This window comes from Pelodiscus sinensis, chromosome 1 (genome assembly GCF_052426305.1).
Source record: "Pelodiscus sinensis isolate ZL-2025 chromosome 1, ASM5242630v1, whole genome shotgun sequence".
NCBI lineage: Eukaryota > Metazoa > Chordata > Testudines > Trionychidae > Pelodiscus > Pelodiscus sinensis.
Genome location: NC_143052.1, coordinates 106,760,345 through 106,776,486, shown reverse-complemented (window position 1 = coordinate 106,776,486; position 16,142 = coordinate 106,760,345). Strand labels below are relative to the sequence as shown.

Genomic DNA, 16,142 nt, shown 5'->3' with positions numbered 1-16,142 from the left:
GCTTCCCTAATGCAGATGTGCTATCTCGATTTAGAACCCTAGGAGGAATAACTTAGAATGGCCCTGGTGAGGGGCTATTTTGAAATAGCAGACGTGGAACATCTATACATGCCTTATTTCAAAATAGCTATTTTGGAATAGGCGTTATTCTTCATAGAATGAGGTTTACAGAAGTCGGAATAAGCCTCCCATTATTTCAAAATTATTTCAAAATAACACTATTGCGGTGCAGATGCTCGCATAGTTATTTCAGAATAACGGCCGTTATTCCAAAATAACTTTGCTGTGTAGACACACCCCTAGAATCATGGTCACGAAACAAGCCAGTGCTCAGAGCCAAGAATCAGGAGTTCAGTGTTAGTCACAGACTAGGGCTGGAGTAGAGTAGGCAAAGGCTGGAGCAAAGGCTGGACAGGAAGTAGGTCTGGCAAAAGTACTGAGCAACTATTGTGCTGCTTTTGCTACAGGGCTACAGGGATGATGGGTTGGCTCCTCTGACTAACCAAGAAGCATAGTCTGTCAGGGTGCATCACCACTGCACTGTTATTCCGGAATAACTAGTGTTATTCCGAAATAACAATGCGAGCATCTACACAGCAATTCTGTTATTTCAAAATAATATAGAAATAATCGGCAGCTTATTCCATCTTCTCTAAATCTCATTCCACAAGGAATAGCTCCCCTTCCAAAATAACTATTCTGAAATAAGGCGTGTGTAGATACTCCACTGCTGCTATTTCGAAATAGCCTCTCACCAGGGACATTTTAAGTTATTCTTCCCCCGTGCCTCTAGGGGCTCTAAATTGAGATAGCACATCTATATTAGGGAAGTCAGTCTCACATTCATTTTGAGGCTTCCCTGCAGTGTAGATGTGCTATTTCAAAATAAGCTATTTCAGAATAACTAATCTGGAATCGTTTATTTAAAAATAAGCATGCAGTGTAAATGTACCCTCAGTGAGGAGCCAGTCAAGCTAATTTAGTTACTAGACAACTGAGCCCACAGGCAGCTGGATTCCAAATGGTGAAGCTCAAAAGCTTCTCTCCTACACCCAACAGAAATTGGTCCAATAGAAGATATTATCTCTAGCACTGACTCTCTTGTGATCTTATGGAAGTTGCTTCAATTCTCTCAACCCCCTCACCTGTAAAATAGCGAAATTCCTTTCTCTCTGTTGTTGGATGTTTGGCTGAGTGTGTGGTTTCTTTCTGCATGCTGCACTAGCTCTGGTCAGATCCCTTATACAGCAGGCTCCAATCAAATTTCTCAATAAGACTACAAAAGTTGGTTTAATTTTATTGTCAGCAAAGCATGGTGCTAATGATCCAGCTGAATCAGGTACATTAACATATGCATGCCCATGACAGTGGACCTGTTATCAGTAGTGGGACTTTCCACTGACCTCGAGGCAGGACAAAGGGTTCACGCAAAGTGTCCCAATATTTTATACATCGAGACAAATAATCTGGGATAAACAATTTCAGGACATGCTTGTTACTTCCCCTTGTACTTTTCTTCTGGTGTTTTAGAGAAAACATTCCAATTTGCCCCATCTTTGGATTGTTAATTCTGATGTTTCAGACAAAATATCAGCATCACATTGGTCAAACCATTTCAACATGTGCTAGTGTAACCCACACACCTAGGGTGTGTCTAGACTGCACCCCTCTGCCGGCAGAGGAATGCAGATTAGGCAGGTCGAAATTGCTAATGAAGCAGGGATTTAAATATCCCGCGCTTCACTAGCATAAAAATGGCCCCCGCTTTTTTTTTGGCACGGAACTTTGTCAGAGAAAAGCGGCTGTCTAGAGGGTGATCTTTTGCTCGTTTTATGAGGCATAAGGGATCTATCAGAAAAGGGTTTCTTTAGTGAAAGATCAGCCCCTAGACTGCCGCTTTTCTCTGACAAACCTCCATGCCGAAAAAAAGCGGTGGCCATTTTTATGCTAATGAAGCACGGGATATTCAAATCCCGGCATCATTAGCAATTTTGATACGCCTAATTTACATCCCTTTTCCGAAAAAGGGATGTAGTCTAGATGTACTCCTAGTGTGGTTCACTGTCACAAGTAGTGGCACTTAGAGCACTTACAGAGAGAGATAAGAACAAGGGAGCTCTACAGCCTAAGCTGAGAGCCAGCTGGTTTTATAGCTCAAGCTGTAGAGGCTCCTACACTGATGTCCACATTCAAATCTGCCTGGTGGTGGTAACACTGGGTTAGGGTTTACTTCTTACATTCTAGAGGAATGTATTCACATGGTTTCTATGTTTTAGCAATGCTAGCAATACTGGTGCTGAATCCGTGTAGGCAAGCGTTTGCTTTTGACAGGGCCTGATGGTTGCTCATAGCATAACTTTTGCTGACTTTGGGTCAGGTGTCAGGCCTTACACCAGGCCCATGCTTCAGTCTCACTCTTTCTACTACATTCCCATTCTTTGTTTTTCTTGTTAGTTGAGATTATGAACTCTTTTGAGCAGGGATAATTCTTTAAGTATTACAGGTGGTCAAGCATGGCTTCAATTTTTACTCACATAAACATTCCTCCTTTGCCTCCCCTTGCCCCCTTCTGCTTATGCTATATATTGGTATAGGCCTCACACAGTGTACCATGGATCTTGGTTGCTATTTCCAGACTCAAACTTAATATAAGTAATGGGCGTACACACACAGATACACAGAACCCCCGCCCCTCCGCACACCATGTATAAGTGCATATTGGTCTGATTTACAAAGGTTGAATATCCACAGGTCCCATTGGTTTTTAAAGAGTTTAGTGCAATTATTATTCTGATTTGAATTCCTTTGGGATAGACAAAGCAGCAAAGGTCTCATAGGACTTTTACAAATATCTGAAATCAGAGATACATAATGCTTGAGTTTTTCAAGAAATGTTTCTCAAAAAGACTTATTACTCAGAATAATCTGTGAAGATTTAGGAGAAGATCTAAGTGCTAAAGATTAATTAATGACAGGGGAAGAAATGATATTTAATATATTTTATTTCCAGTTGTCTTTGCATGTGATCAATCCATAAACTGGGGAACTGTTTTGGCATCTGAAAGTCTTGAGTCTTCTATACATAGTTATTTCCTTTCCGGTTGCTAGCTGGTGATTAAATAAAAAATGTTTGTCTGATCATTCATTAAAGTGTGATGTGATCTTTCCTGTGACAATTTGAGCTGAAGTAATAAGCACGGAATTGGAAGTCAGAAGGTCCTGAGAGCTAATTTTGGCTCTTACACTAAGTGGGTGGCCTTCTGCCTCGTGTAAAATTAAGACAACACCACACCTACTTATCTATTTACAACACAAAGAGGTCATGTAATTTGCTAATGGTAGTAAAGTTCTTTAAGCATGTAAAGTGTTATATTAATACTAAATATTTCATATTTCATATTATTACTTGGAAAAACCTATGCTAGCTGACCTCTTACCAAATAAACAAAGTCAGGTAAGGTTTTTCTTTCCTGGGAGTAGCTAGCCCAGATTATGCTGGTCTTGGAAATTTAGCCATTGCCTCGTCATAAATTATTGACCCACTTGTGATAGCTACTGAGATGCCACAGACATTAGTGAGCAAGCAACAATTTCTATCCTGTGGTGACAAGAGATGGATCTAATTTATCTTTGTGTGCGGTGAGAAGTCTGGCTATGGTAGATCTCCTAGAACTTCCTTCACCTGACAAGTTGCCCTTCAGGTAAAGTTTCTTGAGATATAAGGAATTATTGTATCACCCTTCACTTAACTAGAATGCTTCCTTGTCTTTTTTGTTGGAGGCCCTAGTTAGAGGACTTAGCCCCTCATGTACCCTGTCTCCTCTTTGCTGCCTCTCATGTGCTGTTCAACAAACAAAGGAGTGGGAACGTCACACCAAAAATAGTAAATCCAAGCGTGTCTGCAGGAGACCATAGTCATACAATAGGCAGCAGGTAGATAATGTTGGCCCCTCTTTTCTTTCCTTCTTTTCTTTTATCATGGAAAGGAACGATGACTGATGACTGAAATGTCTTCAGCTTGAGATAAGAAAACCATGTTGTCTCAATGCTGTTATTTGGAAAATGCACATGTATGAAAAAGAATAATCTAAATTGTTTTTCAAAGTTTTCCTGTGAAATGTCAAGGGCAGATTCCCCAGGATATGGTGACTGCTCTGATGATACAAAGAGGTAATGAACCTCAGTGAAGTAAAGTTTAAGGTTTGATTTTTCTCATTGAAGTAGCACAACGCAGCTAGACTGAACTGGTGAATTTGGCCCATTATCAATATATCCCAGTGTCTGCAAGTCAATCAGATTGCCAAAAGCATGCTCCTTATTTACTTCTGAAAGTCCACAAAAATAAAAATAACTTATTAACTAAATAAATACACTGATTTATCCAGTACTTTTGTTTGGCTCAGTCATAAAAACTGAAAAACGGAATTCTGTCTCCCATTTTGACTTCCAGAATATTTCATTTGGAAATTCACCAAGAATATGATCCACTGGTCCTAATCCTGCTCTTAGTGAAGTTAAGAACTGAATTCATTTATTGTTACAATGGGAACATGATTTGGTTTGATAGATTGCAGAGCAAGGCTCATTGAGCCAATTCATAGTAGTATGGTTAAATAAACATTAATTTTGATAAACCATTCTGCTTAGCTATGGTACATTAAAAAGCCTTCTCTCTAGGGAATCAGAATAAAATAAGTCAAATAATTGTACAGTAAATCTTATCTGCTGCAGCAATATCCATTGGATAAAATTACTACATATATATCAGTCATTTAGTTCAGTATAATAAAAATAATTAGATCCGAACCTTGCTTTAAAAATGCATCAGTTTTACCTTGACATTTATTCTTGATAAATGAGCTTCACTTCAGCATTTGTGTAGCAGCAGGAGACCTTTATCTTGTGACATTGTTCTATTCCAATGACATTATTTCTTAATTACCACCGCTATCACTAGTATGAAGCCCTGCATGTTATTGGCGAAATTCAGCTTTGGCTAAACTATGCACAACACTATTCAATCTCAGTGGGAATTGTGCCTGCTCTGTCAGGATGGAAATGGGTATTCCGTTCTCAGGCACTGCTTGTATGGCTTGATCTTTGTATATTTACTTCAAATTGCAGAAAATGAGTACAGAAAATTAATTTTAAAAATCTGAACCCACGTAATAGAAATCTTTTGGCCAGATCCTGGGTCCTGCATTTGTCTTTTCCACACTATTCTGTTGGCACAAAGGGGAAAGAATGCTGCCTTATAGGGCAAGTAGGGTAGCCATCTCTTTTATGGGTTGGGGACTGGAGCTGGAATGAAGTGCTTCTGGTGAAGAACTGTCTCAAGAGAGAACTGGAAATAAATCCCAATTCTCTCTGTTGAGCTCAAGCCTTAAAAACTGCTTCATAATAATTTTGCTTGGCCTATAATCTGCTCAAACATGAAATATTCCCTTTACAAATCCTGAGAGAACCCAGTAGCCTGTGTCCAGTTCCCTAGTACATAAGAACATAAGAATGTCCATACTGGGTCAGACCAAAGGTCCATCTAGCCCAGTATCCTGTCTGCCGACAGTGGCCAGCACCAGGTGTCCTAGAGAGGGTGAACCGAAGACAATGATAAAGTGATTTGTCTCCTGCCATCCCTCTCCAGCCTCTGACAAACTGAGGTCAAGAACACCATTTTATCCCCTGGCTAATAGCCTTTTATGGACCTAACCTCCATGAAATTATCTAGCTTCTCTTTAAACTCTATTATAGTCCTAGCCTTCACAGCCTCCTCTGGCAAGGAGTTCCACAGGTTGACTACACGCTGTGTGAAGAAGAACTTTCTTTTATTAGTTTTAAACCTGTTACCCATTAATTTCATTTGGTGTCCTCTAGTTCTTCTATTTAGGGAACTAATAAATAACTTTTCTTTATTGGCCCTCTCCACACCACTCATGATTTTATATACCTCTATCATATCCCCCCTCAGTCTCCTCTTTTCTAAACTGAAAAGTCCCAGTCTCTTTAACCTCTCCTCATATGGGAAGTTTTCAGAGAACTGTCCAAGATAACTCCAAGATCTCTTTCCTGATGTGTCGTAGCCAAATTAGCCCCCATCATACTATACGTATAGTTGGGGTTATTTTTCCCATGTGCATTACTTTACATTTATCCACATTAAATTTCATTTGCCATTTGGTTGCCCAATCACTCAGTTTGGTGAGATCTTCTTGGAGTCCCTCACAGTCCGCTTCTGTCTTGACTATCCTAAACAGTTTGGGTATGTCTATACTACCCTCCTAGTTCGAACTAGGAGGGTAATGTAGGCATACCGCACTTGCAAATGAAGCCCTGGATTTGAATTTCCAGGGCTTCATTTGCATAAGCGGGGCTCCGCCATTTTTAAATCCCCGCTCGTTCGAACCCTGTGCCGCGCGGCTACACGCGGCACGAACTAGGTAGTTCGAACTAGGCTTCCGAGTTTGAACTACCGTTACTCCTCATTCCACGAGGAGTAATGGTAGTTAGAACTAGGAAGCCTAGTTCGAACTACCTAGTTCGTGCCGCGTGTAGCCGCGCGGCACAGGGTTCGAACGAGCGGGGAATTAAAAATGGCGGAGCCCTGCTTATGCAAATGAAGCCCGGGAAATTCAAATCCCGGGCTTCATTTGCAAGTGCGGTATGCCTACATTACCCCGCTAGTTCGAACTAGCGGGGTAGTGTAGACATACCCTTTGGTATCATCTGCAAACTTTACCACCTCACTGCTTACCCCTTTCTCCAGATCATTTATGAATAAGTTGAAAAGGATTGGTCCCAGGACTGACCCTTGGGGGACACCACTAGTTACCCCTCTCCATTCTGAAAATTTACCATTTATTCCTACCCTTTGTTTCCTGTCTTTTAACCAGTTCTCAATCCAAGAAAGGACCTTCCCTCTTATCCCATGGCCATGTAATTTACACAAGAGCCTTTGGTGAGGGACCTTGTCAAAGGCTTTCTGAAAATCTAAGTATACTATATCTACTGGATCCCCATGTTTGTCCACATGTTTGTTAACCCCTTCAAAGAACTCTAATAGATTAGTAAGACAGGATTTCCCTTTACAGAAACCATGTTGACTTTTGTCCAACAAATTATGTTCTTCTACATGCTTCACAATTTTATTCTTTACTATTGTTTCAACTAATTTGCCCGGTACTGAAGTTAGACTTACCGGACTGTAATTGCCCGGATTGCCTTTAGAGCCCTTTTAAAATATTGGTGTCACATTGGCTACCTTCCAGTCTTTAGGTATGGTAGCCGATTTAAGGGATAGGTTACAAACCACAGATAATATTTCAGCAATTTCCCATTTTAGTTCTTTTAGAACCTTGGATGAATGCCATCCAGTCCCGGAGATTTGTTAACATTAAGTTTTTCATTAAGTTTTTTAGTAGATCTTGATAAATAAATAGTTAGACATAAGGGACTGTATTGAAAAAGAAACATAGCCATCTAGAAAAATCACTGAGGTTCACAAAGCCAGATTAGGTGCCGAGACTCCCTATACAATGAATCAGGAGAGGCACTGTAGAATATTCACAAAGCCAGCATACTTGGAGGATCGCACACTAGGGCAAAAGTCTTTTTCCGACAAACTTTTGCGCAAAATGGCCAGTGTAGACAGCAGAGATTTGTTTTCCACAAAAAAGCCCCAATCGCGAAAATAGCCAAAAAAAAGTGCTTTTGCGGAAAAGCATCCTGCCAATCTAGACGCGCTTTTCCGAAAATGCTTTTAACGGAAAACTTTTCCGGAAAATCATGCCAGTCTGGACGTAGCCTGTGTGAGAAGCTAAGTGGGAGCTTTGTGAAAGCCAGTGGCACCTGATTCTGGGATTTAGGTGTCTAAAGTGGCTGTTAGGAGCATAAATCGAGCCACAAAACACTATTTGTTTTCCCTGATATTGCAGTAGTTAATTTGCCACTAAAGTAAAAATGTATCTCTAATTGTACCAAGTGTGACAGCCTCAGTTTGACATAATTTCCAGATCTATTCCACTGTACTTCTCTCATTTTAACTGGTGCGCTCACTTGAGTTTACACACCAAGTTTACAAATGACAAATTAGGCAACAGAGGATGTTTTAGTACCATACAGGGGACAGTTATCTGTTGGTGGAATCTGGCAAGCAGCTTCCCATTAGCAACCAGATTACAGCCATTACTCATCGAGAGCTCATAAAGGAGGGATGATGATAATGTGCACATCACCGTGGGGGTGGGGAACAAAAGACATGGGGCCATGCCCCAACTTCTCTCTCCCTCAGTGGGCCTGGTGCAAAGGCAGAAGTATCCTGAATAACTTCTCCTCCACCTGTGTGCTTGGGAGCTCTAAGAATCAGACCTCCTCCCAAACCACCTCCCTTATGGGTTAGGGTAGCTTTGCAAATGGCACAAATCTATCCTAATTAAAGTGCCAACCAAACGTACTTCATACTCCTGTGAATTTGTCCCCACCTTATATGTCTTAATGCACAACATTTGAGTGGTTCAGCAGTGCTGAAGAAACCTACAGCATACAGCAGGGTGCACCCGGTAGCCATAGGTACTAGTTATTATTAAAGCTATTTCTTATAAGGGTTACTTTACTTGAGATCCACTATATTGTTGTGTGTTTATTACTTATTTTAATACTGCATCGTAGTGCCTTTGTGTGTGTGAATATACAATCAGAATATATAAATACACATCTAGCTCATTAAATAAATCTTGTGGGACACTAGAGAGTATAAACTTGCAGATGGTATTATGAAAGAAGGCTAATTAGTTGTTAGTCTAACAAAGGGTTGTGTTACTAAACTTAACTTTGTGGTTAACTAACTTTCACCAGCAGAATCCCTCTGATAGCTAAACTAAATAGAACCTTGCATTAGAGTGTCCAAATTGTTACCTACCACCCTGTGCTCTTGGGGATCTAGGGAGTGACATTCATGGAAAACCATCCCCCCTCTTCCCCTAGGCCTCTGCCAGAATCAGACAGAAATAAAGCCCTATTTTGAACTACCTGTTATTCCTCCTGCAATGAGGTTTAACTGGTAGTTTGAAAATAGGGCTTTATTTCGAACGCCCATTTCACTGTCGCATGTAGACGTGGGCAGTTATTCCGGGCTTGTAAATTTAAAAAATGTCGCCCTGCTGGGAAGATGCAAATCAAGTGCGGGATACAGGCAGTCCCCGGGTTACGTACAAGATAGGGACTGTAGGTTTGTTCTTAAGTTGAATTTGTATGTAAGTCGGAACTGGTACATATTGTAGGGGAAACTCTAGCCAAACATTTTTTTTAATTTTGGATAGCATAGGGAAAGGTTAACTCCCCTCTAATGTTTGTTTTGCTGTCTGTTCCCCTGTTCAGAAGATTTCACATCTATTTCTGTCCCTGTGACAAACTCAGGACTAAAGGAGTAACTCATCAAATACCAAACAGCTCTGCACCATGCTTTGAGCTAATAGCTTTATTTCCACACACCACCCAGGGTTCTAGGAGGAGGGTCCTTTTTTTGCTAACACAATGAGGCCAGCACTTTGTTTGTTTTGGTGGAGTCTTTGTTTGCCCAGGGAGCCCAGCATGTATAGGGGGAGGAGGGGCGGAGAGGCTGCTTTTGTCTGCTGTTCGGCAGCCTGTTGCTCAGGGGAGGGGGCAGCCTGTTGCTGGCAGGGGGGGAGGGGGAAGGCGTGCAGGATGCGAGGCCGCGGGGGGGGGGGGGCAGCGGGCGTGGGGAGGCACTTTTCCTCTGCCCGGCAGCTCTGCGGGATCCCTGTCCCTGTGGCCAGCTGCTGCAGGCAGAGGCCAGTTGGAGCCGGCCGAAGAGGAGGAGGAGGTGGATTCTAGGACCCAGGTGAGCGAGCCCCGGGGACGCTGCTGCGCTCCGGGAGCCCGGCATGTATAGAGGGGAGGAGGGGCAGAGAGGCTGCTTTTGTCTGTTCGGCAGCCTGTTGCTCAGGGGAGGGGGCAGCCTGTTGCTGGCAGGGGGAGGCACTTTTCCTCTGCCCGGCAGCTCTGCGGGACCCCAGTAGGAGCCGGCCCGAGGAGGAGGAGGATCCTAGGACCCAGGTGAGCGAGCCCCGGGAATGCTGCTGCGCATGTGCGGGAGTTGCCTCACCCCGTTCGTATCTAGGGATCTGACGTAAGTCGGATCCATGTAAGTCGGGGACTGCCTGTATTTAAATCCAGGGCTTGATTTGCAATTCCGAATGCCTACATTTGCAGCCCTATTCCAAAATAGGCTGCAAGTGTAGATATACCTTTATTCTGTTTTACTCATGTTCTGGCATACAATTAATTTTATAGCAGTCTTTCACAGCAGATTTGACAAAAATCAAAGAAGGTACCAAGAAGGTACTTCTTCCAAGGTGAGATTTCTAAACCGATATCTACACCACTTGACCCAAGGTTTAAGACTCTGAAGTGCCTTCTAAAATCTGAGAGGGATGAGGTATGGGAGTCTTTCAGAAGTCTTAAAGGAGCAACACTCTGATGTAGAAACTACAGAACCCAAACCACCAAAAAAGAAAATCGACCTTCTGCTGGTGGGATTGGGCTCAGATGATGAAAATGGACATGCACCAATTATCAACTGCTTTGGATCATTATTGAGCAGAACCTGTATTCAACATTGATACATGTCCTCATGTCCTTTGGAATCGTGGTTGACGCATAAAGAGACATATGAATCTTTAGCTAACCTCGCATGTAAATATCTCGCAATCCTGGTTACAATAATGCCATGTGACATTGAAAATAAGAAGTGGGTAGCATTGTCTCCCACAAATATAAACAAACTTGTTTGTTTGAACAGTTGACTCAACAAGAAATAGGACTGAGTGGACTTGTAGACTCTAAAGTTTTACACTGTTTTATTTGTGTATGCTTTTGTACATAATTTTATAGCTGTAACTTCAACTTTCATAGTAAATTGATTACACTAGAGTACCTCTATTTACTAGGTGAATTAAAAAATACTATTTCTTTTGGTTTTTACAGTGCAAATAAATGCAATCAAAATATATACAGAGTGAGCACTGTACACATTGAAATCTGTGTTTTAATTTAAATCAATATACTTGAAAAAGTAGAAAGCACCCACAATATTTAAATAAATAGTATTCTCTGATTGATTAACAGCACAATTAATTGTGATTAATTTTTTTAAGAGCCTCACATCCCTAAAACTCATGCGACTAAAATGCACATATGAGATTTCTGGATAAGTGGTTTAGAGCCAGCATGTTAAAAGACATTTTTTAAAAGTTGGTAAGTTTGCTGGTAAAACTATAATTTTGATTTAAATCACTCCAAGACCAATTCATTTGAAATAAACCTTAGGAGCAGATATTTTTAGAGCATACAAGCAACTCTCAACCAAATCTAATGTTCTGTAAAATCAGGAGTTAATTCAAGAGATCAATATAGGATCTCTTCTGAACTGCATGCTTTGGTTTGATACCTTGATAGTGACAGCTCTAGAGAGTAACAAAGTAGTGATGAACATTAAAGAAACATGTTTTAAAACTATGAGGGAAAAAGTTAAAAGCAAACTGGAGAGGAAAATTAAACTTAAAAACTATGTAATTGGCTTAAGAGTTGCTTAAGATTAGTTATAAGAACAGCAAAGGGCAAGAGTTTCAGATGCATTCAAAGTCTTATGGCTGCATCTGAGGGAAGGATGAAAGAAGTCAGTTGTGGGTCTGATTCTGAGATGGATTCTATACTGACCTGGACCTCAGTTTACTGTAAATCAGGGGTGGGCAAATACCGGCCTGTGAGCTGGATCCAGTTTTCCAGGTTCAGCCCCCGGGGGTCACCACCACTATATTTTCCTCTGTCTCCACAGGTATAAGCGATTGGCACCAGATCACTGTTCCCTACCAACTGAAGCTGCGTGAAACCGCTTGGACTGGGACACCGTTTCCTGGAGCTCCCATCGTCCAAGAATGGCAATCCACAACCAATGGGAGCTGCAATCGCTTGTGTCTGCGGAGGTGCAGATAAATATAGTTGTGGTAGCCTGCCAGGGGCTAACCCTGGTGTACGGCCACCATTTTATTGCCTACCCCTGTTATAGATCAACCTAAAGGCTGCTCTAAGTATGCCACCAGGTTATATAAAACAGATTGCTCCAGTCTTGCCTCCAACAGGTCCCCTATGTTAGCCGCTTCAGAGAGGTATGTTGTAGGAACTTGGGAGAACCAGTGAATTTCTGTCCCCTTTGGCATTTGAGTGGCACGAAGATCTTAAGTGAAGAAGAGAATTTTGCTAATAGCTATATTTTAATTGTAAAACTGGCATAATTATTACCTGTCTCTTCCTAACAAGTGGAGTACCCCTCCCCCCCCAGTAAGGTTTTCTCAATGTGAAAGCATAGTATGACATCATCTGGAAGGAGGATTCCAACTATGGGATGATTTTCCTCTGCTGCAGTTGGATGTTCTCCTCTGAGATTTTCATCCTACTCAACAGCATAGAGGCTGTCAGTCTGGGATGGAGGGGAACCATCCTACTGTGCTCCAGAAAGTCTCATTTATATACCTCTTTGCCTTCCTTATCTCCTCCAGTTCAGCCACTCTTGTTTCCAAAGCCCATACATAGTCTCTGAGAGCCCAGAGTTTCTTGCACCCAATACTCACATATGCCACCTGCCAATTGGATAGGTAATCTTCCATGTGGTTTTCATGAAAAAAATCATTAGCCTTAATTTAAATAATGTTTTCTTTAGATGCGTATGTAGCTACCTGGCCAGTATTCACCTAACAGATGTGAAGCAAATAAAGTATGAAATAGGAGAAATGTTGATTCGAATATGAGATCTAGCCTTTGAGACCACCGACTACTACTGTGGTGAGAATTACAGACTATATAGGCTTTCCTCAAGTCTGGGGGTATGTCTACACTACCCTCCTAGTTCGAACTAGGAGGGTAATGTAGGCATACCGCACTTGCAAATGAAGCCCGGGATTTGAATTTCCCGGGCTTCATTTGCATAAGCGGGGAGCCGCCATTTTTAAAACCCCGCTGGTTCGAACCCCGTGCAGCGCGGCTACACGGGGCTCGAACTAGGTAGTTCGGACTAGGATTCCTATTCCGAACTACCAGTACACCTCATTTCACGAGGTGTTCCACGAGGTGTACCGGTAGTTCGGAGTAGGAATCCTAGTCCGAACTACCTAGTTCGAGCCCTGTGTAGCCGCGCTGCACGGGGTTCGAACCAGCGGGGTTTTAAAAATGGCGGCTCCCCGCTTATGCAAATGAAGCCCGGGAAATTCAAATCCCGGGCTTCATTTGCAAGTGCGGTATGCCTACATTACCCCGCTAGTTCGAACTAGCGGGGTAGTGTAGACATACCCTGGGGCAATTTTCAAATAAAATAATAAATAACAGAAGAGTACTAATATGGTAGATAAGTATAAGCTGAATGTCCAAAAAATGTATCTCCTGTAAGGAAAAGTCATGCTATGTCCAACTAATAAGAAACACAATCACGGAGTATAGGCAAAAAGCCCTAAGCTTTGATTAAAAAGTAGTGAAACAGGAAATAAAAGAATCATAGTGGAAAGAAGTTGACAAAACTGTACCCCAGAGGCTGAAATTGGCACTCGCATTCTTATTAATGACTATAGTAGGTAGAGTGAGCCAGTGAAGTTAAATGTGTAATTATTTTAGAACCAATAGGAGGGAGTAGTAGAGGTTTTATAGTATGAATGGGAAGGATTTGTGATAAAATGTTATTAGTTGGGAGTACTGGAATTCTCTAGATTGTTACTCCTTTTATAATAGGAAACTAAACATCTTGGCAGCTATTATCCCAACAGCATTTATACTTAGTGTTCTATAGCAAACTAAATTTTGAGCAATATTACATCAAATAACCAGAATAAACATTTTATTTTTATAATTAGATTAAAAAGATGTCTAATTCTAGTTTTCTTAGTGCAGAAACTTCAACTATAAATTATTCTTATGTTTCCCAATCTATAATCAGTGGAGAGTCAGATAAGAATATTGAAGTTGGGTGTTTTTGATCTCCTTCAAATAACTTACATCCTATTAATACAATGGAGTACTCATATAGGATTTAAATACAAACTCTGTAAATCACTAGAAAGACTCCTATTGACTTTTTGAGAAAATGTCTATTATTGAAAAAATGCACCCATTTTTTATGGTTTACATAATCAGAAATAATTAAAACTATTGAGAGGAATACAATCCCAAACAAAAACAAAAGAATCATATAAAATGTATTTTTGCATTACTCTGGCTTCAATGACTTTCAAATATCAATAAAATCTTATACCTTTAATGATGCACCATCTGCAACTGCCTATTTTAATATATTTTATACGTATTGTACATTTGATTACTAAATAATTAATAACTTCATCTTAGTTTTCAGCAGAGAGTCTTTGGAACAAATCATAGATCAAAATAATTCACTTAAAGACAGACTGTACACATGATATTCATCAAAGTCTGTTCTGTGCTTTAAACAAGGCTGCTACATATTTACATCTGTTTAAAATGTAAAGCAACTATTCTGGAGGATAAAACTTTCCAAAAACTTGAGCTTACTTCTGTATTTGTTCTCATACTCTCCATGCATTCCTAAGACTTTCACAGCATGATGTAAGTAACCTATTCAACTTTACAACAAAGTAGTTTGTTCATTTTTTATGGATTAACTATTTACATCTGATAAAAATTTTACAACTTTTTAATGAACTAAGTCTGTCTACCTATCTACAGACATAATGAATGGTGTGTACACAAGTCCTTGCAATACACATTCTTTTTTTCTTAGTGCATTAAAAACAGATAGAAGAAACATTCTGTATTTATATCCAGCAAAAATTAGCTGTTACTATAAAGAATAAGGGGGCCTGATTCCTTACCTGTGTTACCCAAGATTTTATAGCAGAGTAACTTGACTGAAAACATTTATACCAGCTTAAAACTGATGTAATATAGGGGCAAAAAATTAATAATATTACACTTCAGAAAGAATACACCAAGCATTCAAATTACTTTTAGAAAAATGCTAATGTTTTAATTAATGTTCAGCAAAAGACTCGACCTCTCTCACTTAGAAGACACTTTGGAATGCATTTGAAGAATAACAATTTTTAGACAAAAAAATCTCTTGAAGCTATTTAACTGGAATAACAATTGTGCACAATATAGCTTCATTTTTATTCTGTAAAGAAAAAATGGTTTGCCCGTTTGCACTCTACTTGCAAATGTTCTACATTTTTTTTAAAAACACATATTACAGTGAAAACTTTGTTATCCAGCACTCATGGGGAATGGGGGTTGCTGGTTACTTACTTTGTCCCTGCCCCCTACTGGCAGTTCTGGCTCCTGGCAGCTTGAGGCAGGCTGAGGGGGAAGGAGGTGCCTGCTGATGACTTCAGCCGGCAACACCAGTTGTTAGAAGCCTTGCAATGACTGGTTGGATAGACAGAAGTCAGGCATGTGTGCCTGAAGACATGGCAGTATTTGTGACTGGGGATAGTGCCTGTTAACAAAGTTTTCCGATTAACAGTATGCTGAATACAAAGCTTTCTCTGTATTTTTTTTTTCACAAATGGAAATCCTTTAAGCCTAATTTTTAAGGCAACATCAACCCGGCACCCATATTATGTACATGTATAAATGCATGCGTGTGCACATGCACACATGCCTATATACTCACTTTGAGCACAGTAGCATTGTTGTGAACAGGTGAAAATAACATCTATATGTAGGGTAATAGATTTTGTGAGTGAACAGTTTCCTGCTTATACAGGTGTTATAATGTATTATGTATTACTCCTACTTCTGAATATGTTTGTGTGTGTATAAATGAAGTGTCACCGTCTACTCCTTTTCTTCTATCTGTTTTCCCATACAATATAAATGTGATTATTTCTCACCTTTACCACGCCTTAATGAAAAGCCCCTGGATGTTTATGTAAGAACATAGAGGCATGAACCTACAAGGCACTGCTGGAAACAAATCTAAGTAGTCACAAAAGAGGTATAACAAACAAGTTGGCTTTCCTGCGCCATTCCATAGTATGCTTCAAATCTGATAGGAAATTATAGCCTCCAGAGTGACAGGGCAGTTCAGTTTCCATGTCTATTAATTG

At 40.5% G+C, this 16,142-nt stretch overlaps 1 long non-coding RNA gene across 1 annotated transcript in view; it reads left to right on the top strand.

The window, feature by feature from the left end:
* LOC102452964 (uncharacterized) overlaps positions 1–12,890 on the top strand; it is a 28,002-nt gene extending 15,112 nt beyond the window's left edge. Inside the window, exon 3 of the long non-coding RNA XR_012900833.2 lies at positions 11,852–12,890. This is a non-coding gene — a long non-coding RNA (uncharacterized LOC102452964). The remainder of the gene's footprint in view (positions 1–11,851) is intronic.
* Positions 12,891–16,142: the final 3,252 nt, after the last annotated feature.